The sequence below is a fragment of the Typopeltis vanoorti genome, chromosome 2 (assembly GCF_054136105.1).
Source record: "Typopeltis vanoorti isolate ZY-2024b chromosome 2, IOZ_Tvanoo_1.0, whole genome shotgun sequence".
NCBI lineage: Eukaryota > Metazoa > Arthropoda > Arachnida > Uropygi > Thelyphonidae > Typopeltis > Typopeltis vanoorti.
In genome coordinates, this window is record NC_143550.1 from 18,709,949 (window position 1) to 18,737,170 (window position 27,222).

Consider the following 27,222-nt stretch of genomic DNA (forward strand, 5'->3'; position numbering starts at 1 on the left):
TGGTCTTTCCTGAGCTTTCATTTGCTGCTGCATTTAATATCGTTTTTATATTAAACCATTCTATTTCTATTTCTTCATTTTGTTTTATTTTATCTAGATATTGGTATCTAGAGATTTTATCTAGATTCAAAAATATATAAACTAAAAACATGTTAAATCGCATGCAGCCGTGTTTTAATATTTTTCATCTTATTTTTTTAATAAATCTACTGGAAATAATTTTCAAATTTTATAAATAAAATGCATTGGATAAGTATCTATCGATGATTAATGATTTTTGTGTTTGAAGCAGGCATCAAAAAACATATTCATTTAAATTTTTGTTTTTGAACCAGGCTTCGAAAAACATATTTCATTTAAATTTTTGTTAATGTGCTTTATTTTGGTTAATAAATAAAGAAATTGACAGTTCTTTATTTATACATACCTATTTTCCTGAAAAAGGAAAACGTCATGATTTGAATAATTGTTAGGGAAGATTCCACAGAAATGGAAATAATGTATGGTAATCCCACAAGGACGGTGCAAAGAGTGTTGATATATAAATTTTATTAATATTTATTAATTAAGACTATTGATATATTTATATTGACATGTATTAGTATCTCTGGAGTGTGGGTGCAGATTTTGGAAAAGTTCATTAGGACCTCCATTCAGAAATGGGCTGAAAAAGATTCTGTACTTTCGCAATGAACGGCACTCTAATAGAAGGTCATGTTTGAGCAACTCACTCACGTTCTTACTTTGGGTTATACAAAGGAATTGATTTACCTTGATATTTTTGGATTTTGCTAAGGCTTTTGACAGAATATAGCATGGAAAACTTGCATAAATTGTAAAATATGGGATTAGATTATAAAATATTGCCCTGTATAAGAGATTGGCTGACATAGATATCAAAAAGGGATATATGGGAGTCCGCAAGATTTGATGTAACCAACTAGTGGTGAAGCACAAGGACCAGTCGTTGGTCCATTGTTATTTACGCTATATATTGATGACACTGGGAAAGATTTGACAGGAGACATAGGGGTATTTGCTGATAATGATGCAAAGATAGGCAGGGTAATCAATGCGGCTGATATGCAATCTTTACAGAATGGTTTGAATAGGTTGGAATTGTGGTACATGTGAAATTGGCTGTCCTGTCAGTTCTATGTTAGTAAATGTAAAATCATGCACTTTGGTGTGATGAGATATCCAATGTCGTGGTGGTATTATGCTAGAAGAAGCCGATCCGGTTAGAGATCTTGGAGTTTTAATAGATAGAAAATTGAACTTCAAGATCTACATAGGAAAGATTGTAAATACAACTCAACGGATAATTGCAATGGTGAAACGAACTTAGACATAAAGATAAGGAAATTTATTTTGCCTCTTTACAAAGACCTCACTTCAACTAGTGTGAGCAAGTCTGGTTTCCGTAGCGATTTCTGATATAGTGGAGAGAGTGCAAAGGAGAATGTTAAAACAATATCAGCATTATGGAATACTGATTATGAAGATAATTTGAGAATTTGTAGACTGCGGACACACGAGCAAAGAGGAGAAAGAGGAATTTGTATGATTGAGACTTACAAACTTCTGAAAGGGTTATACAGGATTATTCATTTCATGGAGAGTGGGAAAGGACGTTGAGAATGAATGGCAAGAAATAGGTCAGAACGCTATTTTCTCTCATAGATCAGGTGGTGATTGGAATGGGTTTGGAGGTGGTGAGTGAGGATGAATTCAAGAACAGGTAGGCAATATGTGGCCTTCCTCGATGAGTTCCTTATTCCTTGGAGGCCTTTTTTTGGGGGGGGATGGCGGATCCAGTCTCATTTGTTCACAGATTGTGAAATTCATTACGGTAAGCGGACATCCTTGTATATGTTAACAAGTGTGAACTTCCAAATTTCAGGCAGCATATCTACTTTTAAAAAAAGGCTGTGCTTACATACCTTCCATTTTACTTGCTTTCCGAATTTTTTCTGTCGCATTTTGTCGGACACCGTACATCGAGTAACACTTCGTGGGAATATTGCTATGGCCCAGAGTCTGAAATTCGTGATAACGATACCTGTTTTAAAGAGAAATATTTTAGCGGTAACAGAAATAATTACCAGAAAATCTCATTTTGTTTTATTTTCGCAGAAAGTAAGAATTTTTATGTATGCTTATTTTTTAATTTTACAATCTCTTAACATTTCCTTTAAAGCATAATTGGAATATGACCGGGATGGAACTTATTTGTTTGAAAACATTGCACTGTAAGAATGTACAATTATTGTTAAAAAAATTTGTTTTATAGGAAATAGTTTTCTAACGCCATTCACTTACATAGGTTTATGAATTTGATAAGTACCTCAGATAAACTTGCTTAATCTTGGCATAAATTCAAGTATTTAAGTAAGAATTGAATTATTTCGCTTTTCTCTTTAATACCTAATACCAAACCATATATATGATTTGGTGTGTTGATGGTAGTAGTGTAGTCGGAGAATTAAGTAGTAGGCAAGACTGTCAGTTGTGTGTGGTAGAGTTAAGTAGATTACCTTTCGCGATGAGTTCCTGGAAGTGTCTCGTAATAATAATATATTAATGAATATCTTCCCAGTTGTCGAAGAGTTAATGTTTGGTCTAGAAAGAAGTTTGTTCAAATTTCAAAAGGAGGTAACCTCAGGTCTCAGTCCTTGATCCCCCACCCCCTTTCCCCAATACGTCCATAAGAAATATTCACCGGCACCTGGATTTTTCATCCGCCAAACTGGTAAATCGAGTGCTGAATACTTGCAAACGCCTATGTGGACTTCTTTTGTTTGCCTCCTTATACTTCTAAAATAATTCTGTCTTAATATTATTGTTCTTGCTTAGGTGGAAGATCTAGTTTATTAATCTTTGTTTCTAGAGATCAATGTTATTATTCCCTATGAACTATTTCATAAGGAGTGTTATCATCAATATTTAAAATAATTCATTTACATTGTGTGTAGCAGTCGCAAAAAATGCAGTCAACTTGCAAATTCCAGCACTGTTGAGCGTGGGGAGTAAATATAGCTTCGTCTGATATTTGTTCATATTTTATTAAAACTTTAAGGAAATTATATTTAGATTCTCTTTAATACCTAATTCGCGTTTTTTTTTTAATAAACGCATACAAAATTATCACTTTCTTAAAATTTTCGTTTCGCCTATCATTCACATCATACACCATAATTTGGCCTTTAAGCTGTATTTCTTCTTTTAATGACAGTCCCTTTCTGTTGTATTGGAATACCAAGGCAAAACATTCTTCTGGAACTGCTTTCATGATATATATATATATATATATATATATATATATATCATGAAATATATATTTTGTATATATATTAAGAGGATATTATATCGTTATTAAGAGGAGTGATAGATGGGAGTTTAACTAAATCGTACTTACCGGGTGCGAAATTTAAGGATGTAAGTGAGAGTATTAGAACGCAAAAACAGAGGGTGAAAGAATTGATAGTTGTGGCGGGTACGAATGAATTGAAAGGAGATAAATTTTTTATGAGAGAGGACTTGAAAGTATTGTTAAAGGTAGCGAAAGAAAAGCGTGACAGTTAGAATGGTGAGTCTGTTTCCGTGGTATGACAGAGAGGAGTTTAGGAGGAGGGCCATAATCGCAAACGACATTATGCACAGGTTATGCAGACGGTGTGGTGTGGAATTCGTGGACGTGTGGAATGAGTCTGATGGGCGAAAGGATTTATACAAGATGGATGGCCTGCATTTGAATGGATTTGGTGTGCGGAGGCTGGAAAAAGGGTTGCTGAATGAAGTGAAAATGGATGTGCAGAACCAGGGAAACTAGAACTACCAAGGAGGGGGGGAATGGATATGCGGACATCAGTGAGACAGTTGAGTGTAAGAATGTATATAATGTACCCGAGCCAGTACTATGGACAAAAATGGGAATGGGATATTTAGAATAACGCATCAAGATAGGGTGGGAACAAAGGGATCACTGCATTTCATGTATACTAATGCCAGGAGTATTAGGAACCAGAAGGAAGAATTTTTGGCCTTGATTGGCTCTTCCTGGCCACAAGTTATTGGCATTAGTGAAACATGGCTGACGGAAGATGATATAGTTAGCGGGATAGAATGTGTAGGTTATAGTGTGTTTAGGAGGGACAGAGAGAAAAAAATGGGGGGGGGGTGTTATTGATGATAGCTGATGAACTGCAGCCAAGGAGAATCGAAGTTGTATCACAGGATACTGAATAGAGCTCATTTGAGGCTATTCGGTGTGAGATTGAGACTGGCAGAATAAAATATACAGTTTGGTGCTGCTGCAGACCAGGTGATGGAATAGATGGTGGAGATAGTATGCATAAACAAATTGATGAAATGAGTGGAAGGAGGGTAATTATTATGGGGGATTTCAACTATGGTAACATTGATTGGGAGGAGGAGAGGACACATGTGAGGAAGGAAATGGATTTTATTCAATTATTAAGGGATAACTATCCGAGACAGCATGTAATTGAAAATACTAGGGGTGTGAGAGTGCTTGACCTGGTAATAGCATCTCAGAATTTGAATGTAATGAATATGACCATGTTGGCGCCTATTGGTGAGAGTGATCATAAGGTCTTGACCTGGGAGGTGGCTAAAGGTGTGGAATTTTCAGGGTATAGGTGGAATTACCGTGCTGGCAAGTATGACAAGCTTAGGAGAGTGGATGTCAATAGAGCATGGGAAGTGGTCAAGGAGCATTTACAGGAGGTTATGGCTGATTGTATACCTAGGGTCCGAATAGTAAAACAAGTAGGGGTTAAATGGATGAATAACACCATTAAGCTTGAGCTGCAAAAAGAGAAACAACTGTGGAGGGAATTTAAAGAAAGGGGTGACCTGCAGGCACACGAACGGTATAAAGTGCAGGCCAGAAAGGTAACGAGTGTGATAAAAAAAAGCAAAAGCGGGTTATGAAGGGAAACTAGCTATGCAAGCTAAAGAGAATCCCAAACAGTTCTTTCAATATGCTGCAAGCAAGAAAAAAAATGGTACACGGCAAAATGATTTTAAGGAATAACGATGGTAAGGAGGTCAGCGAATCAGTCGATATAGTGGAGTTACTGAGCGCTCACCTTGCAAGAGTATATCATCCAGGTGGTGACATTGAAAAAATGAAGGAACCATTAGTTTATACGGGAATTGTAATGAATGAAGCGGAGGGGAATAGTCTATTACAGAACCTTAATGCGAATACATCTGTGAGATTGGATGGCACGGGTCTTGCATGAAGCAGCTAAGGAATTATCAGTGCCCTTGACCATGTTGTTTAATCTGAGTCTCGGGTCTGGTTTAGTCCCGAAGGTGTGGAAAGAGGGGAAAATAGTTTCACTGCATGAAGGAGGATCCAAGACTACGGTTGCAAATTACCAACCGATCAGCATATCAGGAGTCGTTGTCAAGGGAAAAATAGAGGAATGGATTGATGAAAATGAGGTACTGTACGGGGGACAGTATGTCTTTGTGAGGGGTAGATCATGCCTCAGTAACTTGCTCAAGTTTTATAACAAGGTGACAGCTGAACTGCATAAGGGTAGTGGGTTTACAGTGATACTGCTGGACCTGGCAAACGCGTTTGACAGGATACCATATGGAATTCTAATCCATAAACTACAACATATGGGAATGGATATAGGTTGGTGAGATGGATAGGTGGGTGGTTGATGGAGAGATATCAAAGAGTAGTATATTTAGGAGTAGAGTCCAAAAGATGGACTGTGACTAGTGGTGTGCCGCAGAGTTCTGTTCTTGGACCACTGCAGTTTAATCCGTTCATTAACGATATAGGGAAGGATCTAAGAGGAACAGGTCATTTGTTCGCTGATGATGCCAAGTTGGGTAGGGGGATAGTGAATGCAGAAGATGTCAAAATCTGCAGGATGACTTGGATAGATTGGAGTTCTGGGCTATGGATGTCAGGAGAATGGATGTCAATTTAATGTGACAAAATGTAAGGTTATGCATTTTGGGTGAAAAGATTAGCAGCAGTATACCACTGGTGAAACTGTACTCCAGGAGATTTATGAGGCCAGGGACTTGGGAGTGTTGGTGGATGGGGAGATGAAGTTTAGGGGCACATTGCAAAAGTAGCTAAATCAGCTCATCAACTCACTTGGTTGTTGAAAAATACCTTGACGAGCAGAGACAAGCAAGTTATTGTACTTCTGTACTGAGCCTTGATAAGACCTCATCTCAACTACTGTGCGCAGATTTGGTCACCTAGGTTCCTTCTTGATGGGGAGGAGGTGGAGAGGATCCAGAGGCGAGCGACTAAGATGATAGCGGGTCTATGGAATGAACCATATGAGAACAGGTTGAAGATTTGTGGGTTGCAGAAATTAGTTGATAGGCGGAAAAGGGGAGATATGATTGAGACATTCAAATTGCTAAAGGGTTTCTATAGGATTAATTCAGAGTATATTTTTGAGATCAGGACTGGTGGTGGGAGAACTAGGGGACACCTATGGAAGCGGGGAAAGAGTGTGGTTAGCAGGGGTGTTAGAGCTGGGTTCTTTACTTTTAGAGTGGTAAATGAGTGGAATAAGCTGCCAGAGTCTGTTGTGGGTGCTTTCCTATCCTACGTATATATATATATATATATATATATACGTAGGATAGGAAAAGAATAAACTCATCGCTTAAAGGACATTCAGAAAACATCCGTACCTCAATGAGATTCGAATCAAAAGTGGTATTGGATGGTGATCTCCTTGAAATGTAATGATGGACTTATGATTCGTTAAATTTCTAATAATAATCAGAAATGTGCCAGTCATCATATTAAGATATTATCATAATCTGCGTATCATATTAAGATTGTAGAAGCTATGATCTTTTTCCTAATACTTTATTAGGAAAAAAGTCATAACTCATACAATATTTCAAGATCCTGTTTGTATATTTCTCTTTCTTCCATTTAAAAATGCATACCCTCGTAAAGAGAATGTAATCTGTACGTAGATTGGAGTGGCCTGTTCCGGCCTTAGAAGTAATCGTTGAATCTTCTAAGAGGTCTTCCTGGTTTTCTTTTCCCTAATGGCTTGCACTTGGAAGGCTTGTTTTGGTAATCGTTCTGTTTTCATTCTTTGGACATGTTCCATCCATTTATGTTTATATATTTTTTTTCTATTACTTTAATTCTTTCAAAATTTCTTCGTTTCTTTTGTGATCAAATAGAGTATACTTTGCAGGTTTTCTCATAAACTTCATTTCAGCTGTGATTAATCTTTGTCTTTTTTGTTATATTGTCTAGATTTCACTTCCATAGAATAGGACGGGTAGGGCTAATATATTGTATACTTTTACTCTCATTTGTTTTTGAACTAGGTTTGGTTTAAATATATAATTAAATACATCTGTTATTTTTAAATATTTTGCAATTTTTAGGTTTATATCTTTTTCACTTTCATATGTAATAATTTTGTTTTTTCACTATCTTCTTCTTGGCTTCGCATGTTAGGCAATTGCATGCCTGTAACGTTTTCAAGGGTTTAAAAAGTCTTCTGCCCATCTTCTCCTGGATCTTTCTCTTGGTCGATGGTTTATATTTCAAGGCAATATTCGGCCATCTTCATTCATTCTTTCTACGTGGTTTTTCGAGTTCTTTCTATAGTTTGTGATGTCTTCTGTTATGTTAATTATGGATAATTATTTTTTTATTTCTTATCTTGTATATTCTTTTATAGCCTGCGAGCGGTCTTAGGAACTTCATTTCTGCAGCTTCCACTTGTCTTTTGTCTCGTTCTCCCCAAGTCCATGTTTCACTGCCATATTTCAGAATTGATTTGGCTATTATTTTATTTAGTTTTATTTGGATTATTCTGGATGTCTGTTTATTGAAGTGTCTATTCAAAGTTCCAACGACTTCTAGGAATTTTTGCTTTTTATATGCGATGTCGATTTCTCCATTGGGGCTTATGTAATTTCCTAGATACTTAAATTTGTTCACTTGTTCTATTACTTTGTTGTGTATGACTAATTTGCATCTTTTAATTTCTTTACCTTGAAATGCTTGGTTTCGTTTTATTTATTGAGATTTTCATGTCATACTATTCTATTGTTTTGTTCAATACGTGTAGATTTTTCTGTAATTGGTCTTCATTTTAAGCAAAAATAACTTGATCATCAGGTAATCTTGTTTATTTGTTCTGAATTACGTTTTCCCGAGTTTTTATAGAATTCTTCTGTCTCAGATTTTTTTCCTTCTTCGGTTGCATATATTCCTATGATTGGGATAAATTTCATATTTAAGTCTAGCCGTTATTATTCTTTCAGAGATCCAGTTATGATTCAATTTTGTTTTTCCATTTATTGCTGATCATGATGGGTATACCTGCAGCTGCTCATTTTTCGTTGGGTACTCCACTGTATATTAAACTGTAGTCCTGAAGTTCTGTAGAGCCTTTTGATTTTTTCTTTGTTTCTGAAATTACTGCTATTTCTATTTTCATATCTGGTAGGGTTTTTTTGTATTTCTTCAATCTTGTGATTGATACCTTTTATGTTTACTTTTCCGATCGGTATCCAGTTCATAGTTCTTTTTTCCAATTTGGTTTCGTTATCCGTTTGGGCTGTCTGGTTTTCATTCCTTTGTAATTTACAAGTATAAAAATTTGTCAGCTGAGCTGGTTACCAACCATCCGCAGCCTAGTCTGGTGATGGGGCTGCCATCTTAGGGCCTCCAGACATACCCGCTTTGGTCCGGGACTGCTTATTGGTTATTCGCAGCCAACCACTATTTCTGATGGCCATTCCCCCTATCCACCACCTGGGGACCCGCTTGGTAGCAGTAGCTTTGCTTTTTTTCACTTTATAATTTATTAATTTTATAAAATTATGTGTTTTTTAAATTTTTTCGGTTAGGGTACCATAACTATATAAGGGACCAGATTTTTTTTTTAATCCATAACAGGTAGTGTAGTAAAATTATTCATTATTTTATGTATTCACGGGCGCCACTATTTTTCTTCATTCGCGGTCTCTCTAAGGAAAAGTAATGAATGTCAGATAGACATTTATCTTTCTGCCTCTGTGATACAGTAATATAAATCCTTTTATTGATAAAGATGAAGTTCCAAAGCTCATTACACGAATCATCGTATTTAAATATTAATAATGAAAGCATTAAATTCCAGTACACAGTAAATATTATTTATTATTGTGCGCTGTTTATGCAACTAACAATGAATTCTAAAGTGAATTTCACTCTGAGATCCATCCATATCTTTGTATCAAGGAAACTTCGTGATTTGACTGGAAACTACTACACCGAGGTCGACTCTCTAAAAGTTCCCCACCTCTTTGTAACGTTAAGAACCTTTAACCTGTGCAATGACAGTGAGTTTTCTTGTTGAGAAACTGATGTTATTCATCTCGAAACATGCAAACTGGCCGGAAAACACACACAGTAAACAAATGCGACTGGAGTTGCTTCATGCGTAAATTACAACCAACCAAATTTGTCATTTTAGTTTATTTTTAATTATAAATGTTTTATTAAAATATGCAATTTATAGTTGAACGTAAAAATCGCAACAATCCAACTCTAGACCTGGGAATTCAAGAAGTTATTATCTGATAATTCCACCATGCCCGCCAGTGTGCCCTGCAAGGCACGTAAAAATTATCTTCAAGTCATCACGAGGGAGAATAAAGGATACAATTACATAGATAAATTTTGGTACCATATGATGTTCTTTCCGAAGTGGCTGTACTGTCTTGACTTTCAGCGAAGTAAGCAGTTTTTTCATGATGGATGGTAGTTAGTGAGGTCACCCAATACCTACAACTTGTACGTCGATAACGACTAACTCATCTCCTCTTGACTACAATATCAGGCTTCCTCAGTCCAATGTTGATCCTATAGTTGAGGGGGGATGAAGTTCTACGGCTGTTATCCAACCTTTTGTTCTTCATCCTATTCTGTATATCTTTCGCTGTTGCATTGTCTTCCGACACGTACTTCATGATGTGCGAAAAAAACATTGAGCAACATGGATCGAAGTTTCGACAGCCTGCTCTGCAGTTCTTTTCGTGATTTCTTCCCTTGAGTTATACGAGCTGGAGTCATTGACTCGTGTCATTATTAAATCTATATATTCAAATCCAGACAGAAAATGAGTCCCATCCTTGATCCATTGATGTTGAGAGGGAACGTGTTAATATTCTTGTAACGTAAACGGACTGCTGAGCGAACTATCACATCCGTTCGAGAGAGAGAGAGAGAGAGAGAGAGAGACTTTTACCTAGGACTAACCTATCGAATAACCTATAGAAGAAGGAAATAATTCAGAATGAAGAGTCTCTGTTGAGGTTTAAGTGAGGACTTCCGAGAATATTAGAGAAAATATCCTAGAGTGGCCTGTTGGAGAGAACAGCACGGTATCTTCACTTCTCCAGAAGCGAGACAGAATGCAAGGATATGCCATGCAAAGAATTTCAATCTTCAATTTCGAGGCCTAAAGGCCTCGAACTTGAAGACAACAAAAATTTTAATAGGTTTATCAAACTTTTGTGGGTAAAATCCACACTTAAAAAAGTTAGTGGAATTACCAGAAAGTTTTACCAGAATGTTTATAAATAAAATATAGTATGTATCACTTATATTATTCCTTACCAGCAGATTTCTTTTCTCTTCCTGTGTCTTGTCAAAAAACATCGAAAAAGTGTGGTAACCAGTTGCGTGTGTCCCAGTTTTGTGAATGTCGACGGATCGATTTGTGGCAAAGCTTCAATAAATTCTGCAAGCTAGAAAGAAAATTGTATTAACTATACAAATGAAAATGCTTGTTGGTCGTCACTTATTTAATTAAAGTAAGGACGGTTGTTTTTTTTTTTTTTTTTTTAAAAAAAAGGCCATGAAACATGGGAATACTGAAGACAAAATATGGTTCTATTTAAGACTATCTTTCAGCTCGTGCAGCTTTACGATTATCCATTTATTAACTTAACACTTAATTGCAGTATCACAGATGAAACTGCTTAAGACGTTTTCATCATGCTAGCAGTTTTCGATCGTTAATTCATAATGACCTTTCTACGACTGATTAGCTTCATCGAGCTACTGTTGGGAGTTCTAAGCTTCTACGTAAAATACCATTAGGTTCGATGTAAGTGAGCATTAAATACTGGAATTAGTTATAGTAGGGGTAGAAATATGATTTCTTCCGTTTGTCTTTATCCTTCCTTAAACGAATCAATACTGTAGTAGCGGAACTAGCCTCGTCGCAAGCTGAGAGAAGGTCATTTTCGCGTGGTTATCAGCTAAGCATGTTGTTGATTGCTAGGTCGCTGCCAGTAGATTAGAGAAATAGTGGACAGGCGGAGACCACTAATGCAGCTCTTCCAACGAGTGTAAATGTAGTAAACTTTGTCGATTTTTAAAACGAAGTTTACTCTTTTCCCGATTGCTAGAGCTTGAGGTACATTTCAAGGTCTTGGTGCCGACGACTTGTAATCCTTTCAGTGTCTACTACTTCATGTAAACGTTGAACAATGTGCCAGTTCGCACATTGTTCAATTTAAAAAGAATCCGATTCTTTTTAAATGTGTCATTGACCATTAATGAGGTCGAAACTTGCTTATGTTACGAAATTTATAAGAACAGACAAAGTAATAATTGGATTCTCGATAACTTCATGTTATGAGAGAGACGCTTTTTGTATTGGAAACTAATTTGGATATGTAAAGGAATTGGAGAAAGCTTTATGGAAACATCCTGTACAAACTACGGCGGAAAGAAAGAGGGCATACCTTTCTACATTATGAATGGTGGATTGTATCAGTGATATATTTATATATGGAATAAATTTCTCGCATTTAAGCCTTATTCGCAGAGGTGAATTGCATTTTATGATAGTCATCCTGCATCCAATCAATTAACTCATTCATTAGATTCCTGGATGAACGGAGGATTCGATGAACTCTTAAGAGACCAAACATTTACACGTTTACAGCCGCTTCAGGCCTCTAATAAGTAGATTGGATGTCTCTCACCTGGCGATGTAAAATCATTTGGTACTTAAGATACTTCAGTTTCTACCTAGTTTCTTTAAGAGTGAAGGTACTACCGCTTTTTTGATCAGGCGGTTATAGATGCTTGAATTAAGTTTTGTTTTGTAAATCGACTTTTGAGTGAAGAAATTTACTTTTGTAGTTTCCTTTTCCTTGATGATAATATACTTTGGCTTCTAGTTAGATTATGAAAATTAGTATTTGTGTATGTTGTTGGCGTGATCATTCTGATATCTAACTGATTTACTTAATGATCTAGGAGGGCATGAGTTTGCAAACAGCGAATTTTCTATTTTATATATGTACTATCCTGCTTTATTTAGCATTCATAGTTAATGTGCTACATTCAGTTAGCTTGGAAAGTCGAGTTTTTCATTCTTGAAGTTAATAAACGTGATTTTTGTAGCACTTGGCTAGGTTTCACAGCAGATGGTTTGCTCCAATTGAAGAGCATATCTTCAAACACTACTAGCACTTTTATTTAGTGCTCGTTGGAAATTTTTCGTTCCTTAAAGAATTGCACAATTAGATTAGTTTGCACCTTCGCATCGCATTGGCTGTCAGCCTGGAAACTAGGATTGCGCTTGGGGTAGAAAAGTTTTATAAATAGAAGTTAGTACAGGGAGTCCGGGAATTGTTTTTTTTTTTGTCCAAGAGCTATGAAAAAGGGAAAGCATAAACTGAAGTGGAAAATATAATTATTGCACTCGCAGCATGTGGAGGTTCATGGACCCGTTATATATATATTTGTTCTATTCTGTACTGCAGAATTTTTTTTTAACTTTTCATTGTTTCTTTATGATTTTAACGTGATGAAATACGTAACCTCCTTTTTTTTAAAGAACGTAACGTTGTTCGTTTTTTTTTCTTTTAAGTATTTGATTCTTTACCCCACCTCCCCATTTCACTTAACTTACAGGTTGAAAGCCGTATTTTAGCTTTGGTTAGAACTGTGGGTTCCTGAATACTGTTTGGCAATGGCCTGCAAGCTGCGTTATCCTATTTATTAGAATATCCGCAATATCTTAATCGTTTCCCCTTCATCCTTGATATGGGAATTGAAACAGTGCAGATGCTCTGTGATCCTCAACACTCACTACCCGAAGAAGCAGCATTCTGATGCAAAAAAAAAAATCAGATGCTAGGACCTGATTTTTTGATGTTTTCGATTAACTATATCTCCAAGGTCATTGGTAAATATGCTGTCTATGGTTCCATAGACGGTGTGATTCATGGTTTTATAATCTTTCTAATTTACCAAAAAACCTGATTCATCCACTGATGAATCAGATATTTTTGTAAAATAAATGAAATAAAGTTGAAAAAAAAAAGTGATTGGCATTTGAGTGGAATCAAAGGTCTTGGATTGATTCGGTGTTTTCTCCAAATGACTTGTAATATTTTGTATGTTTCTGTGCTGTCTCACCAGTTTTGTTTTCCGCATAACGATACTTACACGCTATTCCTGTTAACATATCCATTTCAGAATGCGATTGAGGAGGAAATATTCATGCACATCACATCAGCATTTTACAGCCACTTATTTTTATATACAGTAAGTGGCTGTAAAATGGCAAAAAATATGCTATGACCCTTGAAATGGCAAAAAATATGCTATGACCATTGCAGTACACACCATAGTTTCCTATTCTGTTTTTATTATCAGTATTTATATTTTACTTCGATTTTACAAAATACTTGTTTCGAATTTTCAAATCGTTGTCATTACGAGTATTCCATGAATAGCGACGATTACTTTGAATATTCAGCGTGAGGTGAAAGCGCAGTTCATCCAACTAGTGGAGCGAAATCCTAACGCTGTTGAGATGAATGTCATCAGATTCTTTGGAAGGTTAACATTTGCTTACCATACCAGATTTTGAGTTGAAGTGGATTCACAAGAGGAGAGGAACAGAAATAATTCTGTTCCTCCTTCATTAGTTAAAAAATATTAATCTGCAGAATTTGAGTATCCACTTCCTTCGGTATTACAGACTTGGGTTTGAATCCGAGCTAGTACGCGAAAAACTTTATACTTTTTTTTCATTCAATGTCATACGGTGGCGAGATTTTCATAAAATTACCGCAAAATAGGCAAGCCGACTAGAGGAGCATATGAAATTTCATATAAAACACCCTGGCTTCATAACCTTAGTCAGTTCAAATCCGAAACAACAATCGCAGTCTCTAAAACTGGAGGCTTTTTTTAACCTTCATTCACTTATATAAAGCAATTCACTGACTATAAAGCAATGGTCAAGTGGACATGGCAGACTTTTGTATTCAAGAAATCTAATCATTTGAAAAATGTTTTTCGAAACAAAATCCCAATATACCGTTGACTACATAATGAAGTGGTCTGTCCAGCCCACATTCATATTAGATGCTGTTACCTACTATCTGCTACTTCCATATAATTTTTCTGCTATATGAATTACGTTTTTAAGACCCTTATAAAGCATTAGCAAAATAGGTACGATCTCTCTCTCCATTAGCAAATGGGTATTTTAAGTTGTGAAATATCGAATGAATATCGAATCCACATTGCTACCAAGAGGTCATGGGGTAGAATTCTACTACCATCCTATTTCTTAGCGGCATGAAGTGACTTTGAGCAGTATCATGTTAAGTCTCCAGAATAGTGTTAAACTGGAACAATAAAAATCTTCAATCATTTTTTCATTTGAAGGAGAGTTAGCCAGTTTCATGCGTTTTAACCTTTCAAGGGCAATGGGTTCACCGCTCGTAGATCATCAGCAGCCATTTACTGCCCACTGCTGGACGAAGGCCTCCTTCAAATTTTGTCCATTTTTTTGAATGTTACTTCTTGCAATATAACCTGTCCATTGCCATTTGGATCTTTGAATGCTGTTATCTCTCTCACACCCTGTAGTCTGAGCTCTGATTCAGGTATTACGGTTTCTATCTAGAATTGTTTATTTAAATATTATCATATTTTTTTTTCTTGTTTGCATTATTATATATCTTGCAAAATTTTATCTATGTTTATTATAATCAATGTATGATGGTTTAACAAAAATTGATTTTTATTGTTGCGTATATATCTTTAACATGTGTAAGATCAGATACTCTTTTACTTGTCTCAACGATGACTCGAAATCTTGAGACGCTTTGAACTTAACTTAAATAATTTTAAATTCTGATAAATTTAATTATCGTCGTCGATATCTTGTGGTTCAGTTACTACAAGAAAGCATATGCGGCACAAATGCTGTTTGGACAAATTCATTTTGTTACGATGCTTCATCCTTTCCGTACGTCACTATTCAGAACACATTCCTAAATGAAATAAAAATAATAATAAACAAAAGCCTTTCAAGCAGTTCAGGTCATCGTACTCGCTTCTTCCGTTACAGTGGCCACCATCATAATCATACACCAGAATACAAACTCTCCCAACACCCACCATGTTTACCAGATCTGTTCCCGATTGGTAGTTTTTGTTCACAGAACTAAACTTCTCACGTGTGGCAAGTTTTTTTTCAAGTGCGGGTACAAAGTGAAGATTATTTTAATAATTTGAACTTCAGTTATTAATATACAGGGTTCTGAGTTTCCACCAAAGAATAGAAATATTGTAGATGACGATATTTACTTGGGAGATGAGATACAGTAATAACAAATATTGTGAATAAAGCTTAGTTACCATTTTGGGAAGAAAGGGGAGTAAACACTTTCGATGTGAGCTTTATGTGCCTAGTTTTCGGCATTAATCTTATAACTTAACTCGTCATTTGTGCTTCAACATCTCTGTAGTAATTGTCTGTACAGTGCTTTTAACATTGTTCCTCAAACTGCAGGCAGTCCTCGACTTATGAAAAAAAATTTTTTTTTTTTGTAACCTGAAAGGGCTATCAATATGAACGTGGACAAAGTAATTTGCAGGATGGATGCAAATGTCTCATGACCTTAAAAGTCCAAAGAAAAATAGATGACATTTTATTCTGTTATCAAGCTCTTCATAAAAGTAAGGAGGATTAAATCATAGTTACGTAAAATTTACGGAACGTAATTCTTACGCAAGTCGGAGAATATCTTTACTACTTGCGTTACGTAAATAATTAATAATGGTAAAGTGGCAGTTAAAATGCTGAAAGTCTTTAGTGGCAGCTACATACTCCTGACCAAAAATTGCCTATTATTTCGTTATCCGTGATAACGAATTTTTCTTGTCACTTTTTTTTTAAGGGAAGTACATGAATATTCATCCCTCGTACTTGTTAAATATACAGCAAAATAAGGGCATCTTCCAAAAGATACCGATAATATATTAAAGATACAAGGTAGTTTATTTATAAGGAAATAACAAACTGGTATTTAAATATTTATGTTTCTTCATCGATATTTTTTGTCTCGTCACTTACCACTAAATTGGAAACGTTGACTCTGCATATGTAGTCCTTGTCCCGACAGCGGCTTTTCAAATTTTGACAGGATTCAGGATAATAAGAGCAGTATAGCTGTTTATCTAAACTATAAAATTCAAAGAATTTAGTAGTGGTCCTGCATTTAGAAAAACATGTAATTTAAAACAATGTAAATATGGAAGTACGAAAGCAAGCCTTGTATACTGAATTACTAGAAAATGTTCAGTTGCATTACGAAAACAAGACGGTCATTCTGATAAACAACGATCATGGAAGTATTTGTATTAAATGAAATTAAGTAAAAACTGAACGTTAAAGAGTAGTGGAATGAAATGAGCGATGGCTAATCAATCAGCTTAATTCCACTCTTTTGTATGAGCCGAATATGAAAGATTTTTAAGGTTTTCTTGGGGAGCTTAGCCTAAAATGCTGAGAGTATTCAGTAATTGGATGGGAATCTGATTTATAGCTTACAATTGTTTAGAATTAAGTAACGCCTGGAGCGAAGAAATTAATTTCTTAGATAAAGAAGAGGTAATACTTGTAACGTGTAATGTTTGCACTGGTTGGTTATACCAAGAAAAGAAATCTTGCTGCCTGAAATGAGAAATAAAACAAAATTGAATTCAATTAGCATCGAAATTAACAAGGTTATCCAGAACCCAATTGAAGAATGGAGATCTGAATTTAGGATTGTAGAAGTAAATATTAAGGAAATGTTCTTTATCTGGATATTGCGAGGTCTGTCAAATGAGAACGAAGAGTGCGATATAATTCATTCAGCAAAACTGTGATGATTGGATTTGCAGTTATCTGCAGAGGACGCATGCAATAGAAGGGAGAACAGTACGTGAATCAACGAAGCCTTCTACTACTTCAACATCAGTTGCAAAGCTTCAAAATAAAAATCGATCCACCGTCAAAGAAGCTACACCAGATCCTAAGATGGGACTTAATAGGTCTTTGTGCCTAAGCTGATCATTGACGTAAGGGATGTCAAAAGAAACACAGCTTGAGATTCTTTAATGGCGTGTATTCAAAAGTACGTGAGGAATCTATATTGTCCTTCGTTTATTAGCTAAAATTTCTAGGAAGTAAGAAATCCATTAACAGTCAACTTCTAAATTCACCATTAATGGATTTCTCTTTTTTTTTAAAAAAGGAAATAAGCAGTTGAACGGTAATTTAATAATAAGGGTATGTTGCCCTTATTAGGACTCGTCGAATCCACTTACTAGAGTATTAAAATGATAAAAAAACAAATCATTTCTGGACCAAACATCTTGAGAGCAATCGAAGAAATGGAACTGGGAAACATCTTGCCCAGCAGATTTTCTTATCCATTTGACAAGGTTCTGTTAATCTTTCCACCGAAAAATTAATTTCAGGAGTTTGAAATGGTAGGAGGACTTTTACCTGAAATATTATACGAGAATGACACGAAAAGTAAAGTAGCGGATTCTCTCTCTCTCTCTGTGAGAAAGAAAGAGAAGCGGTGCAACAGACCTACCCAACTACTAAAACACTGAAACAGAATTGGAAAATTTAAGGTTAATCACTTTGGCAAGAAACCAAAAAACATAACTCCCGTCAGCAGATCGCGGAAATTTCTTTTGACTATTCGAAATCCACTTTCGATATGTTGATGAACTAGCTTGTAGTTCGTTGGAGTTAACATATGGTAGGGAGGGGGGATTCCTGTGAAACCCATTTGTGATATGGTTGATTCTTTAAGTGCATGGCACTACTCAGAGAACCAACGTTTAGAGGATGTAAATTTAAAGCGAAATGGGGAATAAATGTTTTCACGTCTATAAGAATTTTTCAGTAATGCACTCAACGTAAAATTTCAATCGGATCAACTATCCACCCACGAAAAATGAAGACAAGATATCACAGTATTCCATTTTTTTCTCCTTGACAACTTGCCCATACACCCAAGCCGGCGGAAGCAGGCATGCGGTGCATGCGGGAGCCGCTACGAAGGGGGCGCCGTCACCGGGGCACGGTTCATAAGTTCATTTTTAAGAAACACAATTTTTATCATAAAAACAACAAATTCTTAGAATGATCAATATTAAAATAAATAAGCCCGGATACGCCGAATAAAAATTTTAAAAAATTGTATATTGCCGCCTCTTTGATCAGCCGGCTGTTTACAATTTTGCAGCAAGAGCAGGCTAAATGCTTGTCTGCAGAATGTTGTGTGTACCAATCTATCTAAAGTGAAACGGTGAATGGTTTTTATGTGCAGAAACGAATTTTCGTACAAAACATTTGTTGCTAGTTAACCAGTCATATGGTACGCATCTCAGTAGACGAAATAATAGGCAGTGCGGACTATTATTTCATCTCTGTGTTGTGTAATAATTTTTTGTGGGTATAAAATAGAAATGGAATAAAAAATTAAAAAGTTATCCGGTGTACAAAATCGTAAGCGTCATGCTGCGAAAGAAGCAGATATTAAGAAACAAACTGAGGCTCTTAATATATTTGTTAAAATATTAAAATATTCTGATGCAGATTGTAACCAACTCGATACATCAGAAATTAGAGTTGAAGAACCGTGCACATCATCCAGTTTTCATGAAAGTAATATTACAACTATTGAACAAGATAACAAGACGCATAATTTAAGTGAAAAACAGTTAGGAGGATATTTTGTTGTAGTTGACCACGAAACTAATACATTGTTAGTCTCTGTAAATTTAGAAGATCCGGGTAAATTTAAATGCCATTTCAATTAAAAAAACTCGAAAAATTACGAGTTTTTTTAATTGAAATGGCACCTGTTAAAAACAAAAATATAATATATCCCAGAGACACATGTGGTGGTAAATTTGGCGACACGTCTTATAATGGAAAAATGGAAAACGAGGAGCTCGTGCCAAGAACATGGCTCATTTATTCCGAAACTTTAAATTATGTTTTTTGCTTTTGTTGCGAACTTTTCGCACCTACTGAATCAAGTAGTCTTGCTTGTAGAAGGTTATACCTATTGGAGAAATGCAAGTACAACTTTGCATAGACATGAGACTAGTTTAACTCGCATGAAAAATTTCTTCAAATGGAAGGAACGTGATAAAAATTTAAAAAACAAAACTACTATTGATTTCCAGACTCAAAGCATGTATGAAATGGAAAGGAAACATTGGACGAGTGTTTTAGAACGCTTGATTGAAATTATAAAATTCATTGGTAGCCAAAATTTAGCTTTTCGCGGATCATCCGATAAATTATATGAAAGGAATAACGGCAATTTTTTAAAATTAGTCGAACTATTTGCGAAGTTTGATCCATTTATGGAAAATCATGTTGAAAGTGCCCTACAACGAAACAATAGAGTACACTATTTGAGTAAAGACAGTCAAAATGAAATATTAGAAACTTTAAGTAACGCAATCAGGGATACAATTTTATTATCAATTCCCAAATCTAAATATTATTCCATAATTTTAGACTGCACACCTGATGCAAGTAAAACAGAACAAATGACCATTATTATTTGCTTTGTTTCCTGTGACAATGGAATTGTCAAGATCAGAGAAAACTTTTTTGGTTTTGCAGATATATCAGATTCCACAGGACATGGTTTATGAGGAACAATAATGGAACAACTGGAAAAATGGAATATTCTGATTGAAGACATGCGAAGTCAAGGGTATGGCAATGGGGCAAATATGAAAGGGAAAAATATGGGCTCCAAAATTTGCTTTTGAACAAAAATCCTCGAGCGTTTTACGTGTCATGTGCTGCTGATACTCTAAATTTAATCATTAAAGATGTAGCCAAAGTGAATGCAGATATAATTAGTTTCTTTGCAATTATTCAAGATATATAAAATTTCTTTTCATTCTCTTACAAACGTTGGGCAATCCTTTTAAAGTTCGCAAAATATTTAACATTGAAACAGCCATCAGAAACGCAATTGGAAAGTGAAATTAATGCAATCCGTCCTCTACGATGCATTTTTTGAAATTTTAAATAATGAAAATTTTAATAAAGAAACTCCGCATGAAGCACAAACATTATGTACTAAAATAAAGGACTACAAATCTATTTGCTTTCTTATAACTTGGCATGATTTACTTAACAGAATAAACGCTGTGAGTAAAATACTTCAAGACAAAAATATGAACATTACACTTGCTTTAGAATCTATCGAAAACTTAAAAATATTATAAGAGTCTCGATCAGATACAAATTTTAAAGAAGTTCTAAAACGGCAAAATAACTGAGTGGTGAACGGAGAACAAGAATTTAAAACTGGTACGAAAGTTCGACGACGAAAGAAGACGCGACAATTTGACTACGAGCATCATGACGAAACGCCACAATCGCAGAAGATAAATTTAGAGTGAATGTGTTTTATACACTTCTAGACGTTGCAATTCTGTTCGTTAATAGAACGTTTTGAACAACTAAAAACAGATTATGATAATTTAAATTTCTTGTATAGATTACTACAAATTAATACCGAAAATTTTTTTAAAAAAATTTCACGATTTAGAGATTCTCTTGAAGGACGGCGACAATAAAGACGTAAATGCAATAGAACTATATGACGAATTATGTGCTTTCCGTGATATTTTTCGGAAGGATAATTTAAATATTCAAAACCCTTTCGATATTCTTAATTTTATTGTGTCCAATAATTTATCTTTCCCTAACTTTTCAATTGCTTTAAGAATACTATTAACCTTACCTGTTAGTGTAGCGAACGTGAACGTTCCTTTTCCAAGTTGAAATTGAATAAAACTTACTTAAGAACAAGTATGTCACAAAAAAGGCTTGTTAGTTTGGTGTTAATAGCTGTTGAAAATGATATATGTGCGGAATTAGACGTTAAGACCATTATTTCTAATTTTTTGAATATGAAATTCAAAAACCCTAAAATTTTAATTAAAAACATTTCAAGTATATTTATGTAATTTAATTTATTTTCTGTTATTCTGTAAAGATGTTAACTTTTGAATACTTATTAAATGTTCTAATTATTTCTGTATTCTTTTCTTGTTTTCTCATCTGTCTTGAGTTTCTTTTATTTTCCTAAAAGATAGTTCCACTTGTCAAAATTTTTTAATAATTTTTACAAGTTGCTAAGAATTTAGTAACTTGTAAAATGCAAGAATTTTTTTAACTTTAGTTCAAATAAACTTTAACGTTAATTAAAATTCAGTTTAATTTTGTTAGCGATATGGGTCGATGAGAAGGCTATAATCCCTGTATCATTATATTAAACGATTAAAGTGAAGTGGCTTTATCAAAATTTGCTTTAACTTTTGAGAATTTTTTGAATATTGGGAGTTTTTAACGATTATCCTGCCTAGTCAACACCCCCCGGTTCGTTACATTTAGCGAACCAATGTGTGGCTGTTCTGTCAAAATTTATTTACGAAATTTCAAATAATTTAAATTTTTATTATCGTAAAAGAACCACACACGCTCGGATCGTTACAGGGGCGCTTAGATAGGCATTGCATGCGGGCGGCAAAGACCCTGGTGCCGGTTCTGCATACACCTCACTGATGTTGCAGAAACATCACTGACTTATATAGGCTGTGTAAGTTAATTTCATCTCAATGGAAGAAGAAACCAAACTTTATTGGTTTTGATCTAAATTTACCTAAAGTATACTTGAGACGACCACTTTTGAAAGATATTAGTTTGAAACGAGATTATGCTTCTCAGGTGTTCTAGCAAGTTTGCGAGCAATTTGTATGAGATCGTTGGTGACGGTAAATGCCTCAGTACACCTGCTTACTGAATCAGCGCGGTTGGAATTGTTAATATTAAATCTACAAGTAAAATGGTATCGCTGTAACAAAAAATGGACTGAAGAATAAGATTTACAGGAAACCAAAACTTTCCGAAACGTTGCTAGATTGGGAATTTGATAGGGACAACAGACGAAATTTATAACATGAGGGCAAAGAGACTTTTAGCCAAAGATATGAATTTGGGTGTTTTCTGACACAGGATATCAGTGTGTGTATTACCTGGTGATCTCGTATAAGACGATGATTTTCATCTTCAAATGTCTTGAAAGTTTTTTTCTGGTGTAATCTGTTTGGATCCTGTGTAGCTCAGTTGGTTAAGATGAGCCGTTTGGTTGGAAAGACCTAGATTCGAATCCTGTCTATGACGTGTATTTTCAATGAATGGTGGGATAGCTAGTCTCATAAGGACATAGGTTTTTTTTATTTTCAAAACTGGTTTTTTGTCCCTCAATACAGCCCAACCAGTCAGAAGAACACACACGCAATATACACACATAGGACACCAGGGAATAAGGATTAACCACTCTCTTCCATCGAATTTGATTTTTAACACCTGCATGGTAAAGTCTACCCGTAAGCGTAAATCAATAATCTATTTTAACACTCTACTTGAATTTTCAGTTTTTGTTGTTTGAGGAAAGTTCAGTTAAAAGTGATATGGAATTTACAATATTAGACTTTTTTCCAAGACATACATAAGCTGAATTTAATCCAACTCCTCTGTTAATCTTGACCACATACTGTTACTCGATTTCACTACGCCCACTAGACAATTGTAGTAAGTTGACCTGCAAGTGGCCTAAAGCATTACGATTAGAATCTGTCCCCGCATAATGCTGTGGAATAAACGTCTGTGCTTTCAAAAAAAGAAATCTTAGATTCCTCCATAATGTCTGCCAACCTATTACATTACCCTTTTGCATTTTAAAAGAAGTGGCAAAAGTAAGGCATTCAGCGTTTGTTTCATGGAAAGCCACGGTTTAAGAAATGGAAGTATTTGAAATTCATCCGCTATTGGTTCTTCGGGCTGCGGAAGTAACGCCATGATCTCTGATTTTTGTTTTCAGTTTGATGAAATGTCTTGGTGAATTGTATATACGGGACTAGTAATAGATGGAGGATTTAGTTGCTCCAGACCGTTCATACTTCACCTATCACTAGAGCCGGCGCTAGGATCTTTGCCGCCTGCATGCAATTTCTATCTAATCGCCCATGTTACGATCCTGGAGTGTGTGGTTCTTTTACGATAATAAAAATTTAAATTATTTGAAATTTCGTAAATAAATATTGACAGAACAGCCACACGTCGGTTCGATAAATGTAACGAACCGGGGGTGTTGACTAGGCAGGATAATCGTTAAAAACCAGAATATTAAAAAAATTCTCAAATGTTAAAGCAAATTTTGATAAAGCCAATTCACTTTAATAGTTTAATATAATGATACAGGGATTATAACCTTCTCCCAACCCGAATCGCTTACAAAATTAAAACGAATTTTAATTAAAGTTAAAATTTATTTCAACTAAAGTTTTTAAAAAATTCTTGCATTTTACAAGTTACTAAATTCTTAGTAACTTGTTAAAAAAATTTAATAATTTTTATAAGTGGAACTATCTTTTAGGAAAATAAAAGAAACTCAAGATAGATGAGAAAATAAGAAAAGAATTCAGAAATAATTAGAACTTTTAATATAAGTATTCAAAAAATAACATCTTTACAGAATAACAGAAAATAAATTAAATTACATAAATATACTTGAAATTTTTTAAATTAAAATTTTAGGGTTTTTGAATTTCATATTCACAAAATTAGAAATAATGGTCTTAACGTCTAATTCCGCACATATATCATTTTCAATAGCTATTAACGCCAAACTAACAAGCCTTTTTTGTGACATACTTGTTCTTAAGTAGGTTTTAGTCAATTTCAACTTGGAAAAGGAATGTTCACTCGCTACGCTATCAGGTAAGGTTAATAGTATTCTTAAAGCAATTGAAAAGTTAGGGAAAGATAAATTATTGGACACAATAAAATTAAGAATATCGAAAGAGCTTTGGAATATTTAAATTATCCTTCCGAAAAATATCCCGGAAAGCACATAACTCATCATATAGTTCTATTGCATTTACGTCTTTATTGTCGCATTCCTTAAAGAGAATCTCTAAATCCTCACAATTTCTTCGTAAATCTTCGTTATTAATTTGTAGTAATCTATACAAGAAATTGAAATTATCATAATGTGTTTTTAGTTGTTCAAAATATTCTATTAACGAATTGCAACGTCTAGAAGTGTATAAAACACATTCACTCTAAATTTATCTTCTGGCGATTGTGGGGTTTCGTCATGATGCTCGTTGTCCAATTGTCGTGTCTTCTTTCGTACCAGTTTTAAATTCTTGTTCTCCATCCACCTCTTCACTCAGTTATTTTGCCATTTTTAGAACTTCTTTTAAATTTGTATATGATCAATACTCTTGTAAGAACATTTTTAAGTTTTCGATAGATTCTAAAGCAAGTGTAATGTTCATATTTTTGTCTTGAAGCATTTTACTCACAGAGTTTATTCTGTTAAGTAAATCATGACAAGTTATAAGAGAGCAAATAAATTTGAAGTCCTTTATTTTAGCACATAATGTTTGTGTTTCATGCTGAATTTCTTTATTAAAATTTTCATTATTTAAAATTTCAAAAAGAGAACCATAAATTTCTCCTAACTGATATCGTAGAGGGCGGATTGCATTAATTTCACTTTCCCGTCGCTTTTCTGATGGCTGTTTCAATGTTAAATTTTTTACGAACTTTAAAAGGATTGCCCAGCGTTTGTAAGAAAATGAAAAGAAATTTTATATTTCTTGAATAATTGCAAAGAAACTAATTGTATCTGCATTCACTTTGGCTGCATCGTTAATGATTAAATTTAGAGTATGAGCAGCACATGGCACGTAAAACGCTCGAGGATTTTTGTTCAAAAGCAAATTTTGGAGCTCATATTTTTTCTTTTTCATATTTGCCCCATTGTCATACCCTTGACCTCGCATGTCTTCAATCAGAATATTCCATTTTTCCAGTTGTTCCATTATTGTTCCTCATAAACCATGTCCTGTGGAATCTAATATATCTGCAAAACCTAAAACGTTTTCTCTGATCTTGACAATTCCGTTGTCACAGGAAACAAAGCAAATAATAATGGTCATTTGTTCTGTTTTACTTGCATCAGGTGTGCAGTCTAAAATTATGGAATAATATTTAGATTTGGGAATTGATAATAAAATTGTATCCCTGATTGCGTTACTTAAAGTTTCCAATATTTCATTTTGACTGTCTTTACTCAAATAGTGTACCCTGTTGTTTCGTTGTAGGGCACTTTCAACATGATTTTCCATAAAGGGATCAAACTTCGCAAACAGTTCGACTAATTTTAAAAAATTGCCCTTATTCCTTTCATATAATTTATCAGATGATCCGCGAAAATCTAAATTTCGACTACCAATGAATTTTATAATTTCAATCAAGCGTTCTAAAACACTCGACCGTTGTTTCCTTTCCATTTCATACATACTTTGAGTCTGGAAATCAATAGTAGTTTTTTTTTTTTTTTTGATTTTTATCAAGTTCCTTCCATTTTAAGAAATTTTTCACCTGAGTTAAACTAGTCTCATGTCTATGTAAAGCTGTACTTACATTTTTTAAACTGTTATAACAGTTGGAGAAATAACAGGGCCGGCGGAAGCGGGGATGCAGAGCATGCCCGCTTTCGCTGGCCCTGCCAATCACAAACATTCAAGGTGGTTGTTTGAACACCACTTTCATTAGTTTGACTTTGAAATCTTATACTTACCACTGAAAATCGCGCATGCTCTTTTCTTTCTCAACAAAAATATTTCCATTATCATGGAAAATTAGAAGAGAACGATTTTGGTGAATACGATAAGACCTACGGATTGTAGGCATTAGCGAATCCTGGTTATCAGAGGCAGACATACTAACTGGTATCAAACGTAAAGGACACAGTATTTTCAGGAAGGATAGACAGGAGAGGAAGGGGCGTGCTGCTAATCATATCAGATTATTTGAATCAAGTTAGAGTTGAGAACTCTTACTGCAATACGAGTAATTTTTCCATGTAGAGTGATTTTGAAGCCAACTTATGTGAGGTGGAATCTATCAAGATCAAATACATAGTGGGATCGGTGCAAGTTGCGAAGAAATGCATTATCAAATAAAGACGATGGATGAAACAAGTAATCATAATAGAGGTTTTAATTATCCGAACATTGATTGGGTAGTAGTGAAATATCATAAGAAAAATGAAACTGAATTTATTCAGCTGTTGCGAGAACTTCCTTGAGAAGCATGTGACAGAAGTAATCCGAAGTCAAAGAAAGTGAAATCTGATTATAATGTGAGATGGAGTTTCGGTTACAGACACAACTATTCTTCCTCCTGCTGGTGACAGTGATTATGAGAAATGGCTACGTTTTTGAATGACTCTTTCATACAAAAAAGTTGCTTGTTGAACTACAAAGCGGGAAATTATGACCAACTGTGATGTATGCTGGATTTGGTTGTTGAATGGGAAGGATATCGACAGTGTATGGAAAGTTTTAAAAACTACTTAAGTGATGCGGTATCGGAATGTGTTCTAGAGTTCGAAGAATAAATAAGGTAGGAATGAAATGGATGTGTAATCTTAAGCAAGAAATTCATGAGAAAAAATATTGTGTGGAAGGAATACCGTGTATATAAGAACGATATCAGTTATGAAAATTATAAGGAGCACGCCAGAAGAGCTGCTGAATGCAGATGATATGCGCGTGACGGATGCAGAAGATTGTTCGGTTAATGAGTGCCCACTTTGCTGAAGGCTATCAACCTGATGTATGCAATATTGAGCTCACTGCTACCTCTTCACTGGATGAAGAATCCAAGGTGTGTGAGGAAGAGATACTAGAACATTGTACAAATTGAATAAGAATTCGCCAGTAGGAACTGATGCTTAAAG